Source organism: Notolabrus celidotus, chromosome 8, assembly GCF_009762535.1.
Source record: "Notolabrus celidotus isolate fNotCel1 chromosome 8, fNotCel1.pri, whole genome shotgun sequence".
Lineage (NCBI taxonomy): Eukaryota > Metazoa > Chordata > Actinopteri > Labriformes > Labridae > Notolabrus > Notolabrus celidotus.
Window position 1 is genome coordinate 32,026,337 of NC_048279.1, and position 15,088 is coordinate 32,041,424.

Sequence of the window (15,088 nt, forward strand, 5' to 3'; positions counted from 1 at the left end):
AAGGGGCGAGGACAAATATGCCCTTTAAGGCGAGGCCCAGCTATACCCCCCCTCACCCTCCACACACACACACACACACACACACACACACACACACACACACGCTGACAGCCTTAATAGCGTGTAGCCCCAACACAGGTGCTATCCCACATGGCTCTTTCCAAAACAGACGGTGGGTGGGGGCCTGAGCTGATAACACTAAACCGCCTGACATGGAAGTTATTAGGTAGCCTTTGTAGGAGGTTTCCATTTAGAATCAGTCTGATGCTTTACGTACATTATCCGTGAGTCATGAGACATGAGAGCATCCTCTACTTTCATGACAAACATTTCCTGTGTGGCCTGAAAGTATACCTCACATCAAGCTTTTACTGCAGCAAGGTAAAAAAAAAAAAACTTAGCGAAGGAGTCTGCATGCATAACAGGAAGCAGATTCAAGTTTTAGCTTCAAGAAAAGTACAAAGATAACTCACCGTTTGAAAGATAGAAAAGGTCATCCATTAAATCACTCTTCAACATCTGGGTCTTTGGATGGATTTTAGTCTGGTCTTAATGGGTCTCCACAATGTGTAGCTGAATTTGCACCCAAATTTTCACGCTTTCTAAATCTTTGTTTAAAATGTTCAACACAGCCTCCTTAGTTTTTGACCAAAGAAGCAGAACAAGTTGCAGAGACCTCCTTAAAACAACACAATTACTGAGAAGCTGATTCAGAGTGGATGATTATTATCAGAGGACCTCTGTGTGTTCAGAAAACTGGAAGGTGATTGGCTCTGGAATTTTTACTTCATAAATTACAGACAGGGTTGATTTGTGCAGGATTAAACCACAGACGTCCCCCTGATTATTACACACTACCAGTCAAAAGTTTGGAAACACCTTCTCATTCAAGGGTTTGTGTTTATTTTAATTATTTGAAACACTGTTGATTAATACTGAAGACATCAAAACTATGAAAGAACATATATGGAATTATTTAATTCACAAAAAAAGTGTTAAAAAAAGCCGAATTCTGTAAAGTAGCCCCCTTTTTCCTTCATGACAGCTTTGCACACTCTTGGTATTCTCTCAGTCTGCTTCGTGAAGTGGTCTCCTGGAATCTGGTTTCTAATTAACATGAGCCTTGTCAAGAGTTCATTTGTAGAATGACTTGCCTTCTTAATGTGTTTGAGACCATCAGTTGTGTTGTTCAAAGGTAGGGTTAGCACACAATGGATAGCCCTATTTGACTACTGATGTAATCCAGATTATGGCAAAAGCAGATTATTTCATAGTTTTGATGTCTTCAGTATTGATCTACAATGTTGAAAATAATTAAAATAAATAAAGAACATTTTAATTTGAATCCTATGATAATGTTTGAATCATTACCTACAATCAAACAAACTGATATATTCAACCTGTTTTAGCTTAATAAATGAGGATTGAGAAATGTCATTATTCCATTATATTGTGACTCTTGGGTTAAAGTACAGAAACAGTAAAGTGGACTCTGTTTTATCAGAATGGTTTAGTTATTTTGAATTTGTTTATGAATTTCTCAGGCCCTCACATTTCTTCTCTTGTGCATAAAAAGTTGACTTTATATTTAAAGTGTTGGAATATTCATGCGTAATATCTTCCTTTCATCTCTGTTGTTGTCTCAGCTGTAACACAGGGAGAGGAAAAGTCCAGCACACTTTATCATCAGACTTTTCAATGGCATCTAAATCTCTCTGCTGAGAACATAACACACACACACACACACAAACACAGAGAGAGAGAGAGAGAGAGAGAGAGAGACACACAGGCACACACTCACACACGCTCCACTTTGCTATTTATGATCATGTGCCATGTTTCCGTTCTCCCCCTTCCTCCCCACGTGACTCTCCCTCCATGCGTAACCTCACCTCTCTTTTTAACCCTCTCTCTCTCTCTCTCTCTCTCTCTCTCTCTCTCCCTCTCTCTCTCTGTAATCTTAAATCGGTTTCACATGGAGCTGTGGTCAGGCCTTGTTTCTCATGGCGGAGGCATGTCACTGCAGACACTTCCTCTTTGGAGGATGGAACATTTCAGTTTTGGTGGGGAGTTTGGCTCCGCACCCCCGACGTTGTTTGATTTATGTATTATTTAATTTCCTCTCTGAAAATTGGATGCAGCGGGGCTTCTTCTTCTCTGTGACGGTGGTGTTCCTGTGGTGTGGTTGGGGGCAGCTTCGAGGGAAGAAGTTATTATTATGCTATTTGCATAAGAGGGACTCTTAGAGCCAATATAATATCATGCATTGAATGTCGCGAATTAAATGTCAGCCATGCCACAATTTATGTGTATGGGATTGTATGCTATGCATCTCTATATAATCTGTTTCAATCTCTGGAGTCTGCAGAGTTGTTTTTCTTGATTTTTTACATCACTCTTGGTTTGGCATTTACTCACCAACTAACAAAAACACTTTTCATCATCTTCAAACAAAATGTCATGATTTTCCATGGTGCCAGATTCAGCTATATTTTATTTAACACACAATTTTACCTCTTTTTTGCACATTTAAGATAAAGAGATTAACTGATAAGTTAAAATGTCAAAGGACTGTTAAATGGTTGAGTCCATTTTCAACAAAATAACAACACAGTAGCCATTTTTACCTCCTTAGATCTCATGCCCTGGTGCTTTTCAATGTATTTTATGTTAAACTGAATACTTTGGGGTTTTGGACTGTATGTCGGACCAAAAAGTAAATTCAAGATGCCACATTGGGCTTTCTTTGATGTTCTATTACCTAAACAATGAGTTTATTATGAGCTAATCAGTTTTAGAAATATGTAAATATAAAGGCCAAGACCTGTTGAACTGCTCTGAGATCATGCCTGCACATAATTTGCACAAGCTTTCTGTTTCCTCTTTTGTTTTCCCTTCTCTCTGTGACAAGCTTTCAAATCATCATTCACATTTAGCATTCATACTGTTTTTATAGATTTCTATTGTATTCAATGGACTGACTAATTGGGAAATTGCATCTTAGAGAAGTTTATGTTCTTATTCAACATATTAAATTATGATGAATTCCTAAATTTAGGTTAAAAACGTGCATTTGTTTGCACTTTTGCAAACAGGAGTTTAAAAACTTTGCATATGTGTTTGGTGATATTGAGTGAGGGGGCAGTATACCTGCACATGAATACGTGGTTACACATTGCTTCCTTTCCATAGTATATATTTTGTCAAGGGACTGTTAAATGGTTGAGTCCATTTTCAACCAAAAAAAAACCAAGAATAATTTTTACCTCCTCAGATCTCATGATTTGGAGCTTTTCAATGTCTTTTATTATAAACTGATTACTTGGGGTTATGATAAGGGTTAGGGTTAGGATTAGGGTTAGGGTTATGATTAGGGTTAGGGTTGTGATTAGGGTTAGGGTTAGGATAAGGGTTAGGATTAGGGTTAGGATTAGGATTAGGGTTTGGGTTAGGGTTAGGGTTTGATTAGGGTTAGGGTTGTGATTACGGTTAGGATTAGGGTTAGGGTTAGGGTTAGGATTAGGGTTAGGGTTAGGATTAGAGTAAGGATTAGGGTTAGGGTTAGGATTAGGGTTAGGATTAGGGTTAGGATTAGGGTTAGGGTTAGGATTAGGGTTAGGGTTTGGATTAGGGTTAGGATTAGGGTTAGGATAGGGCTAGGGTTAGGATTAGGGTTAGGATAGGGTTAGGGTTGGGACTAGGGTTAGGGTTAGGGTTAGGATTAGGGTTAGGGTTAGGGTTAGGATTAGGGTTAGGATAGGGTTAGGGTTAGGATTAGGGTTAGGATTAGGGTTAGGGTTAGGGTTAGGATTAGGGTTAGGGTTAGGATTAGGGTTAGGGTTAGGGTTAGGATAAGGGTTAGGATTAGGGTTAGGGTTAGGATTAGGGTTAGGGTTAGGGTTAGGGTTATGATTAGGGTTAGGGTTAGGGTTAGGATTAGGGTTAGGGTTAGGATTAGGGTTATGGTTAGGGTTGGGGTTATGATTAGGGTTAGGATTAGGGTTAGGATTAGGGTTAGGGTTAGGATAGGGTTAGGGTTTGGATTAGGGTTAGGGTTAGGGTTAGGATTAGGGTTAAGGTTAGGGTTAGGATTAGGGTTAGGGTTAGGGTTAGGGATAGGGTTAGGGTTAGGGTTAGGATTAGGGTTAGGGTTAGGGTTAGGGTTAGGGTTAGGATTAGGGTTAGGGCTAGGATAGGGTTAGGGTTTGGATTAGGGTTAGGATTAGGGTTAGGGTTAGGGTTATGGTTAGGATAGGGTTAGGGTTAGGATTTGGGTTAGGGTTAGGGTTAGGGTTTGGATTAGGGTTAGGGTTAGGATTAGGGTTAGGGTTAGGATTAGGGTTAGGGTTAGGATTAGGGTTAGGGTTAGGATTAGGGTTAGGGTTAGGATTAGGGTTAGGGTTAGGGTTAGGGTTTGGATTAGGGTTAGGGTTAGGATTAGGGTTAGGGTAAGGGTTAGGATTAGGGTTAGGATTAGGGTTAGGGTTAGGGTTAGGGTTAGGGTTAGGATTAGGGTTAGGGTTAGGGTTAGAGCCAGAAACAAACTCAAGCAAACTGAACCAGAACCGAACCAGAACCGAACCAGAACCGAACCAGAACCGAACCAGGACCGACCCAGAGCCGAACCAGAACTGAACCAGAACCGAACCAGAACCGAACCAGGACCGAACCAGAACTGAACCAGAACCGAACCAGAAATGAACCAGGATCGAACCGGAACCGAACCAGAAGAACCAGAACCAGAACCAAACTCAAGCAAACAGAACCAGAACCAAACTCAAGCAAACTGAACCAGAACCGAACCAGAACCGATCCAGAGCCGAACCAGGACCGAACCAGAACCGAACCAGAACCGAACCAGGACCGAACCAGAACCGAACCAGAACCGAACCAGGACCGAACCAGGACCGAACCAGAACCGATCCAGAGCCGAACCAGGACCGAACCAGAACCGAACTAGAACCGAACCAGGACCGAACCAGAACCGAACCAGAACCGAACCAGGACCGAACCAGGACCGAACCAGAACCGAACCAGAACCGATCCAGAGCCGAACCAGGACCGAACCAGAACCGAACCAGAACCGAACCAGGACTGAACCAGAACCGAACCAGAACCGAACCAGGACCGAACCAGAACCGAACCAGAACCGTACCAGAACCGAACCAGGATCGAACCAGATCCGAACCAGAACCAGAACCAGATCCGAACCAGAACCAAATCCAAGCATACAGAACCAGGACCAAACTCAAGCAAACAGAACCAGAACCAAACTCAAGCATACAGAACCAGAACCAGAACCAAACTCAAGCAAACATTATTAATGTCCTCAGGTTGGCATTGAGAAAAATCAGATGCCTCAGCTTGGATGGGCTGATCCGATTTCTCCTCTCAGTGAGTATTTGCCCGGTCTTCGAGAAGACTCTCTCAGAAGGAACAGATGTAGCCACGATACACAGCCTCCCCTCCATCACCTGTATCCTATATCCTCACATGTGATTGGCCGCATGGCCGCCATGCTGACCAATCAAAACAAAGTTCTGCTCTGAGCAGAGCTGGGGCTGAGCACTGTGAGAGCTAAGCAGCGAAAGGAAAAAACTGGGAGCCGGCTCTCTCTCTCTCTCGATGCGAGCCAGCTCTTCTGATTCACTATAAAGCATCGACTCTCAGAGCCGCAGCTTTTGATCATGACACATCACTACTGTGCTTAATCTGTGTTACAATTATGAGGGGGCCTTGGACAATTTTCTCACCTGTAAGGGGTCCCTGGCTCCAATAAGTTTGAGAACCCCTAGTCTAGACCATTCATCATTCACGTTTAATCAATAATACTGTTTTTATAGATCTATATGTACCTAATAAGAGTGACCTATTGTGTTCACTGGACTGAAAGATTAGAAACATACACCTTAGACTATATTATGTTCATATTTAACAAAATAAATGATGAGGAATTCACAAGCTAAACATGAACACCTTTGCAAACAGGAGAGTAAAGATGTTGTATATGTGTTTGGTGATATTGGTGGAGAGGAGAGTCGGCAGTATACCTGCACATGATTAGGTGGTTACACATTGCTTCATTTCCATAACATGTTTTTGTTCATAGTTCATGTAAGTGCACTGACGTACACACCTTATCGGCGTGATCTTTCAACTGTTGTGCAGCATTCGCTCACGTATGTGCAAATGCATGTTAACTGCATCAAGAGCCGTACGTGAGCAAGTGCACAGTGTGGAGAGTGTGGTGGTGCACTGTGGAGTATGAGAGCAGGACTTGTGGAGTGATGGAGGAGAGGTTTCGAGGGAGGTGGTGAGGGGGCTCGCTCCTGTAAATGTGGCCGTTTGTGTGTGAGGGAGGGGGCGAGGCGGGAGGGAGGAGAGGTGGGGGAGTGCTGGATGTAGCCTGCTGTAGACACAAGGGTGGATTGATAGTAAACACACACTCCGGGTCTAGTGGATCTGCTGCCGGTAGCCGGGCTAACAAGCCCTTCATTAAGGCCGTCTGATACACTCACTGAGCGCCTTTGTTGAAGTAGGAAGCGAAAAGTACACCAGACAGATTTGACCTGAGAACGTTGGTATGCGCTGCCAGCAGTCCCAAGCTTCTTTTTTTTCCTTTCACCCCCTTCACCTCTCAAGAAGGGTTTATTTTTGTCGTGCTGAACAGGTTGTCTCATGGCACGCGCCAAGTCTCACCTTCTCTAGAGAAATACGGCGAGGAAACGTATAGATTTACAGGATTATTTCACTCTGAATGAATGAAAGAAGGTGACTTCTCGTGTGTGCGGCATGTTTGTGACCTTAAAATCGACCTCAACATGGGGAGTTTGGGGCCTCAGATGAATGCTTCATCTTGATTTTGTGGATTCAAGCGTATTTTTGCATGCTCCATAATATAGTATATGCCTGAGTTTCCCTTGTTTGTGATTATATATTGCACATGTCAAGACATTTTTATGATTTCTCCAATGTTGATACTCACCCACAATTTATTCCACTCATACATTTCTGCCTGCCACGTTCTGGTCCTGAAAGGTGTCGAGTGTGTTTATGTTACCCCCTCTTTGCTGTGTTCTTATTTATATTCTGTTATTCTTCACTGTATCTTGTTACCGTGTGCTGCTGTAACGGCCTAATTTCCTCACTGCAGCCATTAAAGTTCGGTGTTGCTTTATCTTAAAAGGACAACAGGACCTCACAGACAGTGCTAGGCGTGCTGTAGTATATCACTCCACATACACTTTGTACTCTGCGTCCAACATGGTCTAGCCTGTGTGCGTTCAAGCAGCATGATATAGGGTGTAGTTGCGGCTACAGAGGGAAGTGCATTGCAGTGACCAATAGAGCATAAAGGCCGCTAGTGTATCCTGGGTTTCATGCTGTGGCACTCTAATGGCTGGGAGCACAGGAGGCGAGCGAGCAAGCAAGGGCCGGCCGGCCGCCCTGAGCGAAATGAACCCTGCACATGCCTGTCCTCTCATAGCCTCATTAAAATGACTCCTCTGACCAAAAGTCAACTCCTTCCCACGTGACTACACGAACATTGACCCAAATAATAATGCAAAATCGTATTAAATATTATAATTCAAAAAGAGTTTACAAGTATTTCATGGTTGTAAAAGCATTAATGATTGGTTCATAGAGACGTCTGTGTTGTTAACGACCTAAAAGACATGATGGACGTCTGTGATTCAGAGCTCGACCTCCTCCCTTTGATTAATAATTTAACGCTACACTTCATGGCTTATAATAAAAAATGTAATCGCCATCCCTGCAGTTAATAACCCACTTTACAAATGTCCAATAAATACCCATATGTTCCTCTCTTTATAATCAGCCATACAGCTGAAGTACATTATTAATACATGATGCCGGGTCCAGCTTTTATGAAGCCATTTATAATCATGAGTTTATTGCTTTTTAATGAGCTATTGGCAAATATTAGCAAATGGTGGAGTCACAAATGGTAGTAAGCAAATAAAGGTTTGTTATTTTTTTTTTACAGTCCATCAGTTGTTTCCTGTTGTAGCTGCTATTCATTTGGTCCTGATCCCCTGCTGCTGCTCTCCAGAAGGTGCACGGTCAAAGGATTTTTTCCTGGCAGCCTCAGGAATCCAATTAATGACTTATTACTGACATACATGAATAAAAAAGCAATGGGTTAAAACCTGCAAAAAGTGTAAAGCATTACTTAATCCAAGATTACAGACTCAAACCATCATAGACTGCCACAGAAAAGCATCATACCTTCTCTTTATAACTTAATAGTGCTGCTTATTTATCACTGAGCTGTTGTTTTTTTCATGTACATGTTTTGCACTACTTCAAAACACTAAAGAACAACTACATTTAAAAGTGACGCCGCATGGTGTCTGTTTTTCCTCTCCCTGGTTGGTGTAGTATTTCCATTTTACCCTCCACACTGACAGAGACCTCATTTAAACAAGGATCCAGGTGTAGACCACTGTACTCTGTGACCCTGTTGTTTTTAAAGTGCTATTACTCATGTCTCCTGTCTAGTCTACTGTCAAGAGCTAAATCAAGCTGTCTTGTTTTTTGAGCCAGAAATGACCGTAGCTGGAAGAGAAGATAGACACCCAACAGTTCAGCTCGTGGCACTCATCTGCCATTCAAAGCAGCCGTGAGCTTCATTCTGAATGACTTTGAGCCTAAACTTAAAGGGATAAATCTCTTTTTATGGATTCAAAATTTACACAGTTTCCATGAGGGGGGAAATTGGCTATAAAACACTGATCCAGGTTTAGGGCTGTCAAAATATCAGATGTTTACCTCACGTTTAACCCAACGGAAACTCATCATTTTCCTCTGCCTGTGATTCTGAGTAACATGTCGTTCAAAATCATCTCATCTTTTTACATAACACCCAAAACTTGGGAGGTAGAGTGCCTCACTTTCCTCTGTGATCACCACCAAAATTATTTGCGCTTCAGTAGAAGCCACACTCCAGTAAAGACTAGCTAGCTGGTTACTTGGTCTTCTTCTGCTGCTGCTGCTGCTTCTTCTTCTTCCCTCTGTTTTGTGGTGTGTGGTAACCGGCAAACAGAACCACTACTGCCCCCTACTATATACCAGTTAGTTGCAGGGTCTTACTTTTATTCATTTAAAGCACAATATCAGTGTTTCATTTTTGTTAATAGACTGTTATTGTCAATATAGGTACATTTTGACGGCCCTATCCAGATTGTAATGATCTTAAATTCTGCTGTACAGTTGGACGTTTTATTAAAGCCATCTCCTAGTGGCTGTTTTAGGAACTACAGTTTTTACTACTTCTTCTCATACATCGAATGATTCAACCCGACACATGCTACCGCTTGAATGATCTTGCATACAATCTCAACTTACCCGTTAAAGTATTTACATCACTAAAGTTCCTTATTTAGTTCAAACTTTCCTCATAACTTCTTTCATTGAGAAGCCAGGCAGGAAGGGTCCAGCCTGGCTTCCTCATCCTCAGCCTTTCTAAGGAAGATCAACCGTTCGATCCCTCGAGGATCAAAACGGACGACAAAATAATTTTCCCTGTCGGTCGAAATTGACCATCCGGCTTCCAGAAAACATGTCATTATGGTCGTCTCTGCTCCCCTCTTTCACCACAGACTTGGACTCTTATTGACAGCACTTCAGAGGAGTGAAATGGTAATGGTCATTGCATACATTTTAGGATTTGTTGAATAACTGTGTGTTTGTGCGCTCGCGCTTGAGGGGGCTTGGTTTTCAGAGGGATTTGCAAACCACCAGAGGAAACTTGTCATTAGAGGAATATGTGGAAACAAGGATGTGGTGGGCGCTCCAATTAAGTATCTATCACTTTTCCAGCGACCCATCAAAACATCCTGCAGTTAAAGAGCTCTGTTGACATTTTATTAAGGGGGAATGACTGACACAAGGATTCCAGACATCTCTGCTGGTGGTGGCTGTGGTGCATTTAAGACCTTGGGGTTTAAAGCTTCATGCTTATGGTCAGGAGGATATTGTTATCTATGAATGTTGCTTCTATCAGCTCTGTACATACAGTACTCAAAACATGGCTGTCCGTCCTTGAAGAGAGATCCCTTCCCTGTCACTGTCCTTCCTCCCTACCCAAATTTGGGATGTTGCAAGCTGTATGAGATGGAAAGCTTTTTGCAACAACCTTTGTATTTTGGGCTTTGTGGTTAATTGCACTGTATTGGGTCTGACCAAGCCAGTCAAGAAATTGGGGGTGTGATACTGTATGGTTCTAGAGAATCTCCTGTTTGGCATTTTCAATGAAATGGACAAAGTTAGGTCAGCATGTTGACCCAAGACCTCCAAATAAGGACTATAGACTCTGCATCCTTAATGTCAGACTCAACAATGTCTTTATCCAATGTGTCATCCCTCAAACTCAAGACTACTCTGAGTTTACTGTGTTCTTCTGATTAAACAGCCTTGTAAGCACTCACTCCAACTGTATTTGGTTGTTTTGCACGAGACCACTTTGAATCAATATGGCGGAAAACACAAGGAGGGTTCTTCTGATCACACGTTTTATGTCTCTGAGAAAAACAGGTTTTTCTCCTCTCATGTTGATACAACATATCAACTCATTGAGACAATCTGCTCCACCCTGATTTGAGTATAACCTTGGCCCAGTCCAGCATTGGTCATATCTTGTATACAAGGAAGTGAGATGATTTATAAATGCGTCTTGCAGAGAGAGATGTGTGTCATAGAGGATGAATAAATACAATAAAAGGAATGAGTCAGTAAATATTCAGATCTTAGTCATTACTGTTTAACCTGAACCAGTTGCAATGGAAGTGCTTACTGTACAAGCTGTTACTTTCAACACTTTTTGCTTCATCATCAAACCCTCTCTCTTTTTGACTCACTATCAGGCCCGACTTTCGGGTCATCTTGAGTCAGCAAGTTTCAGCCTCCAAAGTCTCCGAACTGAGAGGCCCTTGATGATTACTTTTTTTTTTTTTTGTTGTTTGCTTTGCCTTTACGACTGGCTGCGTGCCACCGTCGGGAACTCTAAAGCCTCCCCACATCACCAGAGAGCGGCCTCTGCAATGCATCAGCTTAGCCGCCGCCATATATTAAAGTGATTGCTGACATAATTTATGAAGGGAATGAAAAATAAAGTCTGCATTGCAATAAAATTTTAAAAAGAGGGAGAGATCTGTAATTTATTTGGCCCCTCCACAAGTCAGCACTCTCTGCCACCGACCGACCCCCCCCCCCTGCTCACATCTCATTTCTGTGCATTTGCAGTTTTCTCCTTCCTCCTGTTTTTTCCCCTCTCAGGAGCGCAGGGGGCCCATCGTTAGGGGGTGGTGGGTTTCTCTTTTGGGGGGGGGGGGGTCAGGGGTATCAAGGTGGTGCTGGAGGGGAGTCGGCGCTGTACTTTTGGATCCGGTGTAGGAATGCCTTCACATTTACAAACAAACTGGCTCTTTAGCTCGCCCTGTTTGCCTTTTGTGGCTTTCATTTTTTTTTTTTTTTTCAAGGCCTGTACGGGCAAACACACAGCAGGAAACACTGACTTGTTGATCGCCTTCACAGACCTGCTCATAAACCCAGCAAGCATGAATGTGGAGGCCTGTGTGTGTGTGTGCGTTACGTTTGTGTATTTCAAAACAGCCCCGGACATTTTTCCCTCTTTTTATAATAAACCAGAGGGGTGTTGTTGAAGTAAACAACCAAATAATTATTAACTGTTGAATCATGAGATTGAGGCACAAGAGGGCAAACCCGTCCTCGATGTCAAATGTCAACGCAAGTAAGACATTACTCTCTGATTGTGCTGCAAACTTTGTCTGTTCCTGTTTATGAATGTTGCTTGGAAACAACACTAAATCACATTGTTCAACATGTGGCATCCCTCTCGCTCCCTCTCACTAATTCCTTGCCTTTGCTCGCTCGCCCTCGCTCCGTTTGTAAACAGGGAAGCGGGATGCATGGCCTCATTGTTTTGCATCATTATTACTGACAGGCCTTAATGACTTGAATGATGGGAAAGCCTCATACAAAATTAACCCAGCCCCGTGTGTTTACGCTGCCTAAATCATGTTGCTCATTGGCTTGGAAGAGAAGCAGAAGGGGGGAAAAAGAGGGCCTCACATCCTGACATCTGCAGAGCACCTGTCCTGAGCCGTGCATGTTAGCTGCGCCAGAGCACATTTAAACAGCTATCTTCCCTCATTTTACTCTGCGGCCTTGAAAAACACCATGACCGTCATGTGCTTAAACAATTGACAACTTCTGCTGTTTTCTTCCTGTTTCCACTACGTCTTCGCATTGTGTGCGTTACTGATGATGTCACGGTATCTGTTTATTTGTATTCCAGTTTCATCCTTTGAAAACTTGTGTATTTGGTGTGCTGTTGAAGAATACTACAATATTGCATGGATTTTTTTCCTCCCCAATATTTTCTAGATATATTTATCTGACCTTTTATGAAGGGATTGCATCTCATCTTGTACTTTGATGAATGTCATCTGTTAGAGGAGCATTAGCAACTAGCTATGATGTGAGATGTGAAGTCTTAATAGCAGCGTGATTGGCGCTGACATGTTGCACTGGCGGAGCCCAGGCATGTGCAGAAGCAATATGGCTAGTGGAGCAGCAGGTCTGATGCTAACCAAAAGACAGATTCAACTGATAAAAGGTCAAATATCTGTTAGGTGACAGCAGAACAGACTATCCAGAACGCTGCAGGAGCTTCATGTGTCTGCAGAGCTGTCATCTTTTTAACATTAGACAACTTATTTACATACATTTCTCTGAAAAATGAAAACTTGCACATAAATCAGCATGGTGAAACTAACTTTACTGACACAAAACATGTTTGAGAAACATGTGTTTATTATTTGTATTTTAATTTTCAAGTTTGACCCATATTCCATCTGTTTTAATGGAGGAGGCAGGCTTTAAGACCTATATTGCAGCCAGTCACCAGGGGGAGCTCTAAAATTGTGGCTTCAAATGGGACAGCTCCTTTATACAATCAATGGTGCAAATGATAAAACGGGCAATCATTTTTCTGCTATTGTGGAGGCTAACACTTTGGTAGCTTAGCCACATGCATATTTGCCTCTTGTGCACCACAGAAAAATAACCAGCATCCATCAAAAGTTGGTTTTATAAAGAAACTGTCTCTGATAAGTTCTTCTAAAAGAGGTGAGGACAGGCGAGTACTTAGTGTAGTTTTAAGCAGACAAATGAAGACAGCCTTACTATAAGCTAGCATTTTTAATGCTACAACATCTGCTTACAACTATACTATTACAATCTTACAATGTAAGCTATATCTTTACTTGCAGAAAACTTTGGTACCAGAAGAGAACTAAGAGCCCGTGCTTGGAGCAGGATTAATAGTAACATTACTTGCAATAATCACTGCTATCCCTGCAAGCTTGCGAACATGGGCCACACACTTTGACACACTTCATCAGGTTAACAAGGAATAACAAGCTAGCTTATCTATAATTTGTTTATAAACACCCAGGTTTTATTGCTTCATAAAATAATTCAGATCTTCTTTGATCTTCTCTCATTTCATGTCATCCTTTCTTTATATTTTCAACGTTAAAGCAGACCCAGCAAATAAAAGGGTAAATAAATATGACTTAAAGCACAGACTTTTGTGTCCTAAGCAGTAAAACTCTCTGAAACAAACCTGTTTCTGGACTCTGCAAACTCAGTAAATGGACAGTGCAACATATACAGTAGCTGTAAACCGTGGTGCTGCTCACTGCAGCCTCCATGTGAATATTCAGTATTAACTTGCGTGTCACGCAGTGTGCCACACAGTGCAGCTGCAGAGAGAAGGCCAGTGTCCAGCACTGCTTCGGTCCACTGAACAATTTCCCTGCGCCCACATTGCTCTACATGCATGCTCTCACTGTTCAATATTCCACAGCCCTGCTGAGTCACATGACTGCCTGTCCCACTAACCTCCCACCAGACGTTATCAGTGGTTATACAGGCCAATAGTTTCCTGCGAGGAGAGAGTTGTGTAAGCTGGCCGGGCTCAGAACAAAGCTGTGCCTTTGGAAAGGGATGAGGGTGGCAGTGCTGGGAAAGGTGCCTGGCCTTCATCAGCCAGCGCCACCGAATTCGGAAGTGAGTCACTCCTCTGCCGTGTGCAGAATCCCTCCCAAAGGTCACCCTTACTGGCTTCGGCACGTCTCCATGTCAGCTGTTGCATAATGCCAGCAGTAGCCTACTGTAGAAAAACAGGCTGCAGGAGGAGGGTTGTATTTATACTGAAGACACGGCGGATCAGAGCAGTGGTTTAACAGACTTCTTTTTTCCTCTGAAGACTTTTGGATCAAATCTGGAAGGAAAGAACCAGATGACCAGTTTTGTACCAATATTCAAACTCAGTACATTAGATTAATTTGAATACACTGACCTTCAGAGTCTACACTGTTGTTAAGCTTTGGAGTTCAGTCTTGTTCCAACAACATGTGGTTCTTGTGGCTTTCTTCAAACATCTAATTAACTTCTGAGATTAAATTTTCTCCAGAATAAAAGTTGATAGTTTGTTTTGACTGTCCGCTCCTTTCTTCCTTTTCACTGTTCATGTAAGGTTAGATATTTAAGTCATATCTTACACCTAAAATATCCTCAAATTTCAACATATACATGTCACTAAAGCCTTAATTTGATTCCTTCCTTGGACTTAAACCTTTTATGCCTTCATCTTGACAAAACAAAATCCCTTAGCTTTATTTTTCATGCATTACTTTTTATTATTCATGCAGGGTTACATGAAAATGACCTTTTCTACAGCTCTGATCAGATCATCAAGAAATCCTTCTTTCATTCTGATCCTCCTCGTGCAAAAGTTGAATTTTAATTACATCACCTTTCTCTGATCACTCTTCAGCTGAGTTTAGGAACACAGATGCCGATGCCAGAGTCCGTTTGATCATCACGCAGTCTGTTTAGTCCTGATTACAGCGACTTTAAACAGTTTTTTTTGTGCTTATTTGTCCCATTTTGTTTATTGGATTGCATGTTTATGAGACGAAGGCCTTTCAGGGGGAATAAAAATAGTTTTCCATTACCATAACACATCTCCAGTTAG

The 15,088-nt window shown here is 42.2% G+C and overlaps 1 protein-coding gene across 1 annotated transcript in view; it reads left to right on the forward strand.

Annotated features, from left to right (window-relative positions):
* Positions 1 to 15,088, forward strand: part of spata5 (spermatogenesis associated 5) — a 155,863-nt gene that overhangs the window by 140,165 nt on the left and 610 nt on the right. The gene's annotated exons all lie outside the window — the stretch shown is intronic.